This window comes from Oryctolagus cuniculus, chromosome 5 (genome assembly GCF_964237555.1).
Source record: "Oryctolagus cuniculus chromosome 5, mOryCun1.1, whole genome shotgun sequence".
NCBI classification, from domain to species: Eukaryota; Metazoa; Chordata; class Mammalia; order Lagomorpha; family Leporidae; genus Oryctolagus; species Oryctolagus cuniculus.
The window spans coordinates 86,447,975-86,463,303 of NC_091436.1; positions in this window are offsets into that span (position 1 = coordinate 86,447,975).

Consider the following 15,329-nt stretch of genomic DNA (forward strand, 5'->3'; position numbering starts at 1 on the left):
TGCAGGGCTGGACGAGTGGCAACAAATTCTTTCAATTTCTGTTTGCTATGAAAAGTCTTTATTTCACCTTCATTCAGTTTTTTTGTCTGTTCTACTTAATATGACTGATTTAATTCTGTAATTAATACACAGTTATTCTTAAGTGTTGAAATTTAACTGAAATGTGATCCCTGTTAAACATAAGAGTAGGAATAAGAGAGGGAAGAGATATATAATTTGGGACATGCTCAAGCTGACTTGCCCCAAATGGTAGAGTCAGAAACATACCAGGGGACTCCAATTTAATCCCATTAAGGTGGCATGTACCAATGCCATCTCACTATTCCAAGTGATCAATTTCAGTTCGCAATTGATCATAATGAAAGGACTAAGAGTCAAAGGGAGCACATAAACAAGTCTAGTACCTGCTAACACTAACCGATAGAATAAATAAAGGGGAGAGTGATCCAACATGGGAAGTGAGATACTCAGCAGACTCATAGAATGGCAGATGTCCTAAATAGCACTCTGGCCTCAGAATCAGCCCTAAAGGCATTCCGATCTGGCTGAAAAGCCCATGAGAGTATTTCAGGCATGGAAAGCCAAGACACTCTGGCAAAAGATCTCTGTGAGTGAGATCTCAGTGGAAAGAACAGGTCTTCAAAGAAGGAGGTACCTTTCTCTGAAGGGAGGAGAGAACCTCCACTTTGACTATGACCTTGTCTAAACAAGATAAGAGTCGGAGAACTCAAGGGGCTTCCATAGCCTTGGAAACTCAGGACTGGAGCATAGGGAGATTACTGATGCCATTGACAGGAGTGTCAATTGGTAAAGTCAACAACAGGAGTCACTGTGCACTTACTCCTCATGTAGGATCTCTGTCCTTAATGTGCTGTGCATTGAGATTTAATGCTATAACGAGTACTCAAATAATATATTTCACTTTGTGTTTCTATGGGGGTGCAAACTGTTGAAATCTTTACTTAATGCATACTAAACTGATCCTCTGTAAAAAAAAAAAAAAAAAAAAAAGAAAAGAAAAGAAAAGAAACTATCAACTCCCAACTTGACTCTCACTGGGATTAAACATGACAATAGGTCTGATCTGATTTCATCATCATTTAAAAAAAATCATCTATTATTTTTCACTTTATGTTTCTGTGTGGGAGCAAACTGTTGAAATCCTTACTTAATGTATACTAAGCTGATCTTCTGTATATTAAGATAATCGAAAATGAATCTTGATGTGAATGGAAGGGGAGAGGGAGTGGGAAAGGGGAGGGTTGCGGGTGGGAGGGACGGTATGGGGGGGAAGCCATAGTAATCCATTATTTGTACTTTGGAAACGTATATTCATTAAATAAAAGTTAAAAAAAAAAATAAAAAAAAGAAAAAAAAAGAAAAATGGAGGCTTCCTGTGAGGTCAAATATAATATCACAAAAAAAATGAAAGTGGATGATTGATTAGAGCACTGTCTCTTACATTGAGGAGCGATCTTTGTTAGTTTTCTTTTGTTTTCTTTTTGTTTTAGTTAAACGTAGTCTAAGTAAAGGAGTTCAGACTATGTTTAACCATATGATCACTAATATAACAATGATAGATCACTGTCAAAATTAAGAATAGGAAACCAAGATGGGGAGGGGGGTTAGAGTGTGAGTGGAATGGAGGGGAAGTCTCACTATGTTCCCACAATAAATCTGTATATAGGAACTATATGAAAATTGTATAACATACATAACATTTCAAAAATAAATGTTTCAAAAGCTAAAAAAAATAAAAAAATAAAAAAAAAAGATTATGAAGATGATGAGAAAGAAGAAAGGCAAGAAGCAGATCTCAAAAAATTGATAAGAACATTAAGAAGTTCTCAAAAACAAATTCTTGAACTACAGAAATCCTTAATGGATAGGATAGAAAATCTCTCTCATGAAAATGAAATATTAAGGAGGAATCCAAATGAAATGAAGCAACTAGTAACATGACTATGATAGTGACGAGAAATCATAACGAAATGAAGAATTCAATTGATCAAATAACAAAAACATTAGAGAGCAATAAAAACAGAATGCGTGAAGCAGAAGAGAGAATATCAGACTTAGAAGACAGAGCACAGGAAAATATACAGTCAAACCAAAGAAAAGAAGAGGAAATTAGAAATCTAAAACATATTGTTAGGAATCTTCAGGATACTATTAAAAAAACAACAACAACATTCGGGGTTCTAGGAGTTCTTGAAGGCATGGAGAGGGAGAAAGGATTAGAATGCCTTTTTAGTGCGATACTAGCAGAATATATTCCCAGGTTTGGAGAAGGACAGAGACATCCTAGTACAGGAAGCTCATAGAACCCCTAATAAATATGAACAAAAGAGATCCTCACCATTACACATGTTAATCACACTCACCACAGTGAAACAGAAAGAAAAGATCCTAAAATGTGCAAGAGAGAAACGTCAAATTACTCTCAGAGGATCTCCAATCAGACTCACAGCTGACTTCTCAGCAGAAACCCTACAAGCTAGGAGGGAATGGCGAGATACAGCACAGATAGCCCAGGTACTAAGAGAGAAAAACTGCCAGCCCAGAATATTATATCCTGCAAAGCTCTCATTTGTGAATGAAGGTGAAATAAAGACCTTTCATAGCAAACAGATATTGAATTTGTCGTCACTCATCCAGCCCTGCAAAAGATGCTTAAAGATGTGTTACACACAGAAACACAGAAACATGGTCATCAGTATGAAAGAAGATAAAGGAAGGAAACCTCACAGTAAAAGATCACAGGAAGTTCAAAACATATATTATAAAATATCTTTGGCAAATGGCAGGGCAAATTTACCACTTATCAATAGTCACATTAAACGTTAATGGCCTGAACTGTCCAGTAAAAAAAGACACCGATTGGCAGACTGGCTTAAGGAACAAAACCCATCTATTTGCTGCTTACAAGAAACACATCTTTCCAACAAAGATCTATACAGACTGAAAGTGAAAGGCTGGAAAAAGATATACCATGCCAACAGAAATGAAAAAAGAGTGGGCGTAGCCATCTAAATATCGGACAACATAAAGTTTACCACAAAAACTGTTAACAGAGACAAAGAGGGACACTATATAATGATTAAGGGATCAATTCAACAGGAAGATATAATGATTATCAATGTATATGCACCTAATTACAGGGCATCGGTTTATTTAAAAGATTTGTTAAGGGACTTAAAGGGAGAAGTAGACCTCAGTACAATAGTACTGGGGGACTTCAATACTCCACTCTCAGAAATAGACAGATCAACAGGACATAAGATCAACAAGGATACAGTAGATTTAAATGACACTATAGCCCAAATGGATCTAACAGATATCTACAGAACTTTCAATCCTATAGCTAAAGATTTTACATTCTTCTCAGCAGTACATGGAACCTTCTCTAGGATAGACCACATACTAGGCCATAAAGCAAGTCTCAGCAAATTCAAAAGAATTAGAATCATACCATGCAGCTTCTCAGACCATAAAGGAATGAAGTTGGAATTAGCAACTCAGGAATCCCTAGAGCATATGCAAACACATGGAGATTGAACAACATGCTCCTGAATGAACAATGGGTCATAGAAGAAATCAAAAGAGAAATCAAAAATTTTCTGGAAGTAAATGAGGATAACAACACAACATACAAAAACTTATGGGATACAGCAAAAGCAGTGTTAAGAGGAAAGTTTATATCAATAGGTACCTCCATCAAGAAATTGGAAAGGTACCAAAGAGATGAGCTTTCAATTCACCTCAAGGATCTAGAAAACCTACAGCAAATCAGACCCAAATCTAGTAGGAGAAGAGAAATAATTAAAATCAGAGAACAAATCAACAGGATTAACTCCAAAAAAAACATTACAAAAATCAGCCAAATAAGGAGCTGGTTTTTTGAAGAAATAAACAAAATTGACACCACATTGGCCAAACTAACTAAAAAAAGAAAATACCCAAATCAATAAAATCAGAGATGAAAAAAAGAAATTTAAAAGCAGACACCACAGAAATAAAAAGAATCATCAGAAATTACTACAAAGAATTGTAAGCCAGCAAACAAGGAAACCTATAAGAAATGGATAGATTCCTGGACACATGCAACCTACCTAAATTGAACTAGGAGGAGACAGCAAACCTAAACAGACCCATAACTGAGACAGAAATTGAAACAGTAATAAAGGCCCTCCCAACAAAGAAAAGCCCAGGACCAGATGGATTCACTGCTGAATTCTACCAGACATTTAAAGAAGAACTAATTCCAATTCTTCTCAAACTATTCAGAACAATTGAAGAAGAGGGAGTCCTCCCAAATTCTTTCTATGAAGCCAGCATCACCTTAATTCCTAAGCCGGGAAAAGATGCAGCACTGAAAGAGAATTACAGACCAATATCCCTGATGAACATAGATGCAAAAATCCTCAATAAAATTCTCGCCAATAGAATGCAACAACACATCAGAAAGATCATCCACCCAGACCAAGTGGGATTTATCCCTGGTATGCAGAGATGGTTCAATGTGTGCAAAACAATCAATGTGATACACCACATTAACAGACTGCAGAAGAAAAACCATATGATTATCTCAATAGACGCCGAGAAGGCATTTGATAAAATACAACACCCTTTCATGATGAAAACTCTAAGTAAACTGGGTTTGGAAGGAACATTCCTCAATACAATCAAAGCAATCTATGAAAAACCCACAGCCAACATCCTATTGAATGGGGAATATTTGGAAGCATTTCCACTGAGATCTGGTACCAGACAGGGATGTCCACTCTCACCACTGCTATTCAATATAGTTCTGGAGGTTCTAGCCAGAGCTATTAGGCAAGAAAAAGAAATTAAAGGGATACAAATTGGGAAGGAAGAACTCAAACTATCCCTCTTTGCAGACAATATAATTCTTTATTTAGGGGACCCAAAGAACTCTAAATAAATACTACTGAGACTCATAGAAGAGTTTGGCAAAGTAGCAGGATATAAAATCAATGCACAAAAATCAATAGCCTTTGTATACACAGGCAATGCCATGGCTGGGAAGGACTTCTAAGATCAATCCTATTCACAATAGCTACAAAAACAATCAAATACCTTGGAATAAACTTAACCAAGGATGTTAAAGATCTCTACGATGAAAACTACAAAACCTTAAAGAAAGAAATAGAAGAGGACAAAAAAAATGGAAAAAACTTCCATGCTCATGGATTGGAAGAATCAGTATCATCAAAATGTCCATTCTCCCAAAAGCAATTTATACATTCAATGCAATACCAATCAAGATACCAAAGACCTTCTTCTCAGATCTAGAAAAAATGATGCTGAAATTCATATGGAGACACAGGAGACCTCGAATAGCTAAAGCAATCTTGTACAACAAAAACAAAGCCGGAGGCATCACAATACCAGATTTCAGGACATACTACAGAGCAGTTGTTATCAAAACAGCATGGTACTGGTACAGAAATAGATGGATAGACCAATGGAACAAAATAGAAACACAAGAAATCAATCCAAACATCTACAGCCAACTCATATTTGATCAAGGATCCAAAACCAATCCCTGGAGTAAGGACAGTCTATTCAATAAATGGTGCTGGGAATACTGGAAGTCCACATGCAGAATCATGAAGCAAGACCCATACATTTCACCTTACACAAAAATCCACTCAACATGGATTAAAGACCTAAAGCTATGAACTGAAACCATGAAATTATTAGAGAGCATTAAAAAAAACCAGCAAGATATAGGTACTGGCAAAGACTTCTTGGAAAATACCCCAGAAGCACAGGCAGTCAAAGCCAAAATTAACTATTGGGATTGCATCAAATTGAGAAGTTTCTGTTCTTCAAAAGAAACAGTCAGGAAAGTGAAGAGGCAACTGACAGTTGGGAAAAAATATTTGCAAACTATGCAATAGATAAAGGGTTGATAACCAGAATCTACAAAGAAATCAAGAATCTCCACAACATCACTTAAGAGATGGGCCAATGACCTCAATAGACATTTTGGAAAAAAGGAAATCCAAACGGCCTACAGACACATGAAAAAATGTTCAAGATCACTAGCAATCAGGGAAATGCAAATCAAAACCACAATGAGGTTTCACCTCACCCCGGTGAGAATGGCTCACATTCAGATATTTTTTTATATATCTTTTATTTAATGAATATAAATTTCCAAAGTACGACTCATGTGTTACAATGGCTTCCCCCCCCATACCGTCCCTCCCACCCACAACCCTCCCCTTTCCCACTCCCTCTCCCCTTCCATTCACATCAAGATTCATTTTCGATTATCTTAATATACAGAAGATCAGCTTAGTATACCTTAAGTAAGGATTTCAACAGTTTGCTCCCACACAGAAACATAAAGTGAAAAATAATAGATGATTTTTTTTTAAATGATGATGAAATCAGATCAGACCTATTGTCATGTTTAATCCCAGTGAGAGTCAAGTTGGGAATTGATAATTTCTTTTTTTTTTCCAGAAGATCAGTTTAGTGTACACTAAGTAAAGATTTCAATCGTTTGCACCCCCATAGAAACACAAAGTGAAATATACTGTTTGAGTACTCGTTATAGCATTAAGCCTCAGTGTATAGCACGTTAAGGACAGAGATCCTACATGAGGAGTAAGTGCACAGTGACTCCTGTTGTTGACTTTACAAATTGACACTCCTGTTTATGGCATCAGTAATCTCCCTATGTGTCGCTCCCCCTCTTCGTGGAGGAGCAACACAGGACCCTGCGCTGTTCTTTCATCTGCTCGGCCCTCCCCGGGTTTGCTGCTGGTTCTTCCTGGGTTGGCTACTATCCCTTCCACCTCCATGGAAGGGCGGTTCCCCCTGGCCACATTCCCCACTTCACAGGGGAGGGGCACACCGCCGGCCGGCTCTTCTCAGGGGCTGCACAGGCGTTCCCCTAGATGTTCCCCTTAGATGTTCCTGGTGCATGCCGTCTCTCTCCTCCTTTATAGTCCTCCTCCGCCAATCCCAACTCGGCTGCCCACACGCCGAGTACGCTGCTCTCCTCCAATCAGTAGCAAGTCCTACAGTTTATTGGTTGAACTGGAGGCAGCTGTGCGGAAGCTGTTTACTTCTCTCCCAGCGCCATATTGTGGGAGAGCAGATGCATAGAACAAGTCCTAATTCCAGCAACTCAGTCCAGTCCGGGCTGCTCCCCACAGATCCCCCTTTCTTTTTATTTTTTGGCGTTGATACGTGCCTGTCTTCGGTGTCCCGCGGCACACACTCTGCTCTACTTGCTAGAGTTGCCACAGGTTCTTACAAGTCCTATCAATCAGGCAAACCGAATCCGGGTCCTCTCTTCGCCATGTTGTGAGGAGGTTTTTAGGCGCTGATGCGTGCCTGTCTTCGGTGACCTGCGGCTCACACTCTGGTCGAGCCGCCTGCTGGTGCTTACCGCCTTAATCAGGCAGACCGAATCCAAGCTTTCTCATTGCCGTATTGTGGGGGAGACTTATTAGTGTTGGTTCGTGCCTATCTTCGGTGACCTGCAGCTCATACTCTGGTCGAGCTGCTTGCTGGTGCTTACCGCCTTAATCAGGCAGACCGAATCCAAGCCTCCTAATTGCTGTATTGTGGGGAGGCCTTACTGATGTTAATTCGTGCCTGTCTTCGGTGACCTGCGGCAGCGCATAAGCTGCTAGCCGCCCGCAGGTGCTCATCGCCTCACTTAATCAGGCAGACCGAATCCAAGCTTTCTTATTGCCATGTTGAGGGGAGGCCTTTCTATTTCTCTATTTCTCTATCTCCGGGCATTCCTATTTCTCCCATTTTACTTCTATCTTCCAGCATTCCTATTTCTCTCATTTTACTTCTAAACTTCTGTTTCTCTTATCCCTGCGGCTTCCCGGCGGCACCCGCCCCGAGACTGCTTCTCGGCACCTCGCCCCGCGGCAGCTTCACGGCTCTGCGCGGCTTCCCGGTGCCTCGCCCCGCCGGCGGGTTCCCGGCTCTGCGCGCACGCTCCGCGGTCTCCACGCACTTCGCGCCCGCACCACGGCCTCGCGCCAGCCCCGCGTTCCCTATCTATTCACGCCCCGTGCTCTCTCTGCACGCGGCGGCTTCCGCGAATGTTTCCGCCACCACCGGCATTCAGTCCAAGTTCCCCGGACTAACCTGGCGAATTCCAACCTGGCAGCCCATGTCTCTGCCTCTGATTCCAGATCTTCGCCTCTTGCTCCCCGGGGTGACTTGAAGAATTCCAAGGTGGCTTATGTCTCCGCCTCGGCCTGCACTCGCGGCTTCATCCTCCCTAACATTTTTCTCTACCCGGTATGTTTCCTTAAGTTTTCTTCCAACAATATTCCTCTCATTTCTCCTGGCTACTCCCCACAGTCCGTATCCGAGTCCAAGCCTCCTCCAGGTTTCACTTTCGCTTTCAATCTCCTAGCTTCCCCGCCATAGTCCGCATCATAGTCTATGAAAGCTTTCACTTTCGCTTTCTTTTTTTTTTTTTTTTTTTTGACAGGCAGAGTGGACAGTGAGAGAGAGAGACAGAGAGAAAGGTCTTCCTTTGCCGTTGGTTCACCCTCCAATGGCCGCCGCGGCCGGCGCGCTGCGGCCAGCGCACCGCGCTGATCCGATGGCAGGAGCCAGGAGCCAGGTGCTTTTCCTGGTCTCCCATGGGGTGCAGGGCCCAAGCACCTGGGCCATCCTCCACTGCACTCCCTGGCCACAGCAGAGGGCTGGCCTGGAAGAGGGGCAACCGGGACAGAATCCGGCGCCCCGACCGGGACTAGAACCCGGTGTGCCGGCGCCGCTAGGCGGAGGATTAGCCTATTGAGCCGCGGCGCCGGCCTCACTTTCGCTTTCAATCCTAACTTCTTTCCCACAGTCCATATCCGAGTCTATGCCTAGGCTTTCAATAGCTTCTTCTGGCACCTAGGCTCTTTGCTAGTTTCTCTCTCCGGTATTTTCCTGCTTCTCCCGTTTCTTCCCTCCTAAGTTTCCTATCCGTCCTAGGTTTCCTATCCGAGTCACAGCACCATTATGTCGCTCCCCCTCTTCGTGGAGGAACGACACTAAGCCCTGCCTAGGCTTCATATCCGAGTCACGGCACCATTATGTCGTTCCCCCATGAAGACGGGTAGCGACACCTATGCACCAGTTATGAGTTTCCAAGGCTATGGAAGCCCCTTGAGTTCTCCGACTCTTATCTTGTTTAGACACGGTCATAGTCAAAGTGGAGGTTCTCTCCTCCCTTCAGAGAAAGGCACCTCCCTCTTTGAAGACCTGTTCTTTCCACTGGGATCTCACTCACAGAGATCTTTTTGCCAGAGTGTCTTGGCTTTCCATGCCTGAAATACTCTCATGGGCTTTTCAGCCAGATCCGAGTGCCTTTAGGGCTGATTCTGAGGCCAGAGTGCTATTTAGGACATCCGCCATTCTATGAGTCTGCTGAGTATCTCACTTCCCATGTTGGATCACTCTCCCCTTTATTTATTCTATCGGTTGGTGTTAGCAGATACTAGACTTGTTTATGTGCTCCCTTTGACTCTTAGTCCTTTCATTATGATCAATTGTGACCTGAAATTGATCACTTGGAATAGTGAGATGGCATTGGCACATGCCACCTTGATGGGATTGAATTGGAATCCCCTGGTATGTTTCCAACTCTACCAATTGGGGCAAGTGATCTTGAGCATGCCCCAAATTATACATCTCTTCCCTCTCTTAATCCCACTCTTATGTTTAACAGGGATCACATTTCAGTTAATTTTCAACACTTAAGAATAACTGTGTGATAATTACAGAATTAAACCAGTCATATTAAGTAGAACAGACAAAAAAAAAATACTATGAGGGATAATGTATTAAGTTGTCCATTAGCAGTCAGGGCTATGCTGATCAAGTCACCATTTCTCATAGTGTCCATTTCACTTCAGGAGGTTTCCTTTTTGGTGTTCAGTCAGTTGTCACCGATCAGGGAGAACATATGGTATTTGTCCCTTTGGGACTGGCTTACTTCACTCAGCATGATGTGTTCCAGATTCCTCCATTTTGTTGCAAATGACTGGATTTCGTTGTTTCTTACTGCGGTATAGTACTCTAAAGAATACATATCCCATAATTTCTTTATCCAGTCTACCATTGATGGGCATTTAGGTTGGTTCCAGGTCTTGGCTATTGTGAATTGTGCTGCAATAAACATTAGGGTGCAGACCGCTTTTTTGTTTATCAATTTAAACTCCTTTGGGTAAATTCCAAGGAGTGGGATGGCTGGGTCGAACGGTAGGGTTATCTTCAGGTTTCTGAGGAATCTCCAGACTGATTTCCATAGTGGCTTGACCAGTTTGCATTCCCACCAACAGTGGGTTAGTGTCCCTTTTTCCCCACATCCTCGCCAGCATCTGTTGTTGGTAGATTTCTGTAGGTTCACATTCAGATATGTACCAACAACAGATGCTGGAGAGGATGTGGGGAAAAAGGGACACTAATACACTGTTGGTGGGAATGCAAATTGGTTAAGCCACTATGGAAGTCAGTCTGGAGATACCTCAGAAACCTGAATATAACCCTACCATACAACCAAGGCATCCCACTCCTTGGAATTTACCCAAAGGACATTAAATTGGCAAACAAAAAAGCCGTCTGCACATTAATGATTATTGCAGCCCAATTCACAATAGCTAAGACCTGGAACCAACCCAAATGCCCATCAATGGTAGACTGGATAAAGAAATTATGGGACATGTACTCTATAGAATACTACACAGCACTCAAAAACAATGAAAACCAGTCATTTGCAACAAGATGGAGGAATCTGGAACACATCATGCTGAGTGAACTAAGCCAGTCCCAAAGGCACAAATATCAAATGTTCTGCCTGATCGATGACAACTAACTGAGCACCAAAGGGGAAACCTTTTGAAGTGAAATGGACACTATGAGAAACAGTGACTTGATCAGCCCTTGTCCTGACTGTTGATTTACAATGTAATACTTTATCCATTTTAGTATTTTTTTGTTGGTTCTACTTAATACTTTTGGTTGAATACTGTAATCAATACAGTTATTCTTAAGTGTTGAAACTTAACTGAAAACTGATCCCTGTTAAATTATAAGAGTGGGATTAAGAGAGGGAAGAGATGTACAATTTGGGACATGCTCAAGCTGACTTGCCCCAAACAGTAGAGTTAGAAACATACCAGGGGATTCCAATTTAATCCCATCAAGGTGGCATGTACCAATGCCATCTCACTAGTCCCAGTGATCAATTTCTGTCACAATTGATCATAATGATAGGACTAAGAGCCAAAGGGATCACATAAACAAGACCAGTGTCTGCAAATACTAGCTGAAAGAATGAAAAAGGGAGAGAACGATCCAACATGGGAAGCAAGATACACAGCAGACTCATAGAATAGCAGATGTCCTAAACAGCACTCTGGCCTCAGAATCAGCCCTTAAGGCATGCGGATCTGGCTGAAAAGCCCATGAGAGTATTTCAGGCATGGACAGCCAAGACACTCTGGCTAAAAAAAAAATGACCTAAATGAAAGATCTCTGTGAGTGAGATCCCAGTGGAAAGAACAGGTCATCAGAGAAGGAGGTACCTTTCTCTGAAGGGAGGAGAGAACTTCCACTTTGACCATGGCCTTGTCTAAATATGATCAGAGTCAGTGAACTCAAAAGGCTTCCATAGACTTGGAAGCTCATGACAAGAGCCTAGGGTGATTACTGATGCCATAAACAAGAGTGTCAATTTGTTAAGTCAACAACAGGAGTCACTGTGCACTTACTCCTCATGTAGGATCTCTGTCCTTAATATGCTGTACATTGTGATTTAATGCTATAACTAGTACTCAAGCAGTATTTTACACTTTGTGTTTCTATGTGGGTGCAAACTGTTGAAATCTTTACTTAATATATGCTAAACTGATCTGTATATAAAGAGAATTGAAAATGAATCTTGATGTGAATGTAAGGGGAGAGGGAGCGGGAAAGGGGAGGGTTGTGGGTGGGAGGGAAGTTAAGGTGGGGGGAGCCATATTAATCCATAAGCTGTACTTTGGAAATTTATATTCATTAAATAAAAGTTAAAAAAAAGAAGAACTTGGGAGAACCTAGTGGCATTGCATAGGGAGTAAACCACCATCTGAAATTCTGTCACCACATGTGAGTGCTGGTTCGTGGCCCAGCTGCTTCTCTCTGTTCCAGGTATTTGCTAACAGCCTGGGAAAGCAGTTGAAGCCCAAGTGCTTGGGCCCCAGCACGTACATGGGAGAACTGGAAGAAGCTTCTTCCTCCTGGGTTCTGCCTGGCCCAGCCCTGAAAATCACAGCCATCTGAAGAGTGAAAAGCACAAGGAAGGTCCCTCTCTCTCTCTCTCTCTCTCTCTGTAACTGTAACTTTCAAATAAAAAAATATTTAAAAAAAAAAGACACAGACTGGCTGAATGGATTAAAAAACAAAATCCATCTGTTTGCTGCCTACAAAAAAACACATGCACCAATAAAAAATCATACAGACTGAAAGTGAAATGATGGAAAAAGTTTCCATGCTAAAGGAAACCAAAAATAAGATGGTATAGACATGCTAATATCAGACAAAATAGACTTTAACACAAAAATTGTTTAAAAGAGACAAAGAAGGACACTTCGTAATGCTTAATGGATCAATTCAACAGAAAAATGAAACTTTGAAAAACCTATGTGTACCTAATCACCAGGCATATGGCTAACTAAAAGAAATGACAAGGTATCTAAAGGGAGACATAGACTAAAATACAATAGTAACAGAAGATTTCAATACCCTACTTTCAGCAATGGACAGGTCAACCAGACAGAAAATAAACAAGGAAACAGAGAGTTAGTTGATACTATAGACCAAATGGAGCTAACCAATATCTACAGAATATTTCATCCTTGAGTTGCAGAATACACATTCTTATCACCAGTCTATGGAACCTTCTCTAGGATTGACAACATGCCAGGCCAAAAAGCAAGTTTCAGCAAATTCAAAAAAATCTAAATCATACCATTCAACTTCTTGGACCACAATGCAATGAAGCCAGAAATCAGCATTCCGGGAATATCTAGAATATAAACAAACACATAGAGACTGAACAACATGCTCTTGAACAAAAACAGTGGTTCATAGAAGAAATCAAAAGAGAAATCAAAAAACTTCTGGAAACAATTGAAGACGACAATATAACATCAAAACTTATGGGCTACAGCAAAAGCAGTGTGAAGAGGAAGGTTTATAGTAATTGATGCCTACATCAAAATATTGGAAAGACACCAAATAAATGAGTTATCACTGCATCTTCAGGATCTAGAAAAACAACAGACCAAATCCAAAACTAGTAGGAGAAAGGAAATAATTAAAATTGGAGAAGATATCAACAAAATTAAATCCAGGTCTTCCAAGATAGTGGAATAGAGAGGGTGTGCATTGATAGTCCAGGAAAAGATAGTTTAATAAAAGTGGAAATACTGTAGTTTCAGGGAAAATTTAGGGGGAAATTATAGAGCAAACGCTTCCAGAACTAGTGGGACACAGTGGAACTACATGGAGGGCAAGGGCGCCCATGGCTCGGGAACCAGTCACAGAGTATATGCACCAGCACTGGAAAGGAAGGTGAGGCGAGACCTCAGTACCCAGAGACATCAGCGGGGAAATGGCAGGAAGAGCTTAGAGAGAACAGGGCTTGAAGCCCCATAGAGGAAAGTTCACCAGGCTAACTAGAGGAGAGAAAGCAATAAATAAATAAAAGGGACCGGGATGGGCAGGCGCCACAGCTTCATAGGCTAATACTCTGCCTGCGGCAGCAGCACACTGGGTTCTAGCCCCAGTTGGGGTGCTGGATTCTGTCTCAGTTGCTCCTCTTCCAGTCCAGCTCTCTGCTGTGGCCTGAGAGTGCAGTGGAGGATGGCCCAAGCCCTTGGGCCCTGCATGGAGGACCAGGAGAAGTACCTGGCTCCTGCCTTCAGATCAGCGTGGTGCGCCGGCCGCAGCAAATTGGCCGCAGTGGCCATGGGGGGTGAACCAACAGAAAAAAGGAAGACCTTTCTCTCTGTCTCTCTCACTGTCCACTCTGACTGTCAAAAATAAATAAATAAATAAATAAATAAATAATCTTTTTAAAAAAAGGGACCAGTATGGACACGAGTCTCTCTCTCCACTCACCTTACAAAGGCAAGCAAGACAAAGAGCAGGCGCCATTTTGTATATATGTAAAACCTGTGCCCGCCATCAGCCAAGCAGAAAAACCTGACTCTGGTGGGGAGAAATAACAGGAGGTTAGGACATAGTGAATCTGTGGAGCTAATGAACTGTGACTGTGAAAAACTGAGTGTGGGAGAGAACTCACAGAGTACCCGAGACATGTGTACTCTCCGGAGAGTACACATACTCAGTAACCTTGAAAACCTAGTGGGAGACTGCAGAGGAATTTGAGTTTACACTGAGATCTATACAGATCCTTTGTGTGGCCCTACGGGTAGAGCAGATGAATATTATACACACAGGGGCCAGATTATAGAAAATGACTACCTTCAATTCCACTTAGATGTTTGGAATTACTTCCCTTCTGAATCAAAAAGAGAGAGAGAGAGAGAGAAAGAGAGAGAGAGAGAGAAGATTTACACTCCTAAACGGGGTGTGTCACCTTTGGCACACCCTTAACCCTGAAGAACCAAACAGAGCTCTCTGGAAAAACCCATCACAGCCTCTCAGGATCCATCAAAAGCAGACAGTCCACTTAATCTAGAGTCATAGTATTACAAGAAAAAACACCACAGTGAAGAAACAAAAGATTATCTCCACAATGCCAACCAACAAACGCAGACCAAGGAAAAAACAAGGAAGATATTATGATGCCCCCAAATGAACAAAACACCCCCAATACAAGATTATGAAGATGATGAGATAGAAGAAATGCAAGATATGGATCTCAAAACATTGATAAGAACATAAACAAGTTCTCAAAAACAAATTCTTAAACTACAGAAATCCTTACTAGACAGGATAGAAACTCTCTCTCATGAAATGAAATAATAAGCAGCAATCAAAATGAAATAAAGCAACTAGTAGAACATGAAATTATGATAGTGAAGAGAAGTCATCATGAAATGAAGAATTCAATAGATCAAATGACAAATGCATTTGAGAGCCTTAAAAAGAGAATCAGTGGAGCAGAAGAGAGAATATCAGACATAGAAGACAGAGCACAAGAAAGTATACAGTCAAGCCAAAGAAAAGAAGAGGAAATTAGAAATCTAAAAAATATTGTGGGGAATCTACAAAATCCTTTTTAAAAACCCAACATTCAAGTTCTAGGAGTTCCT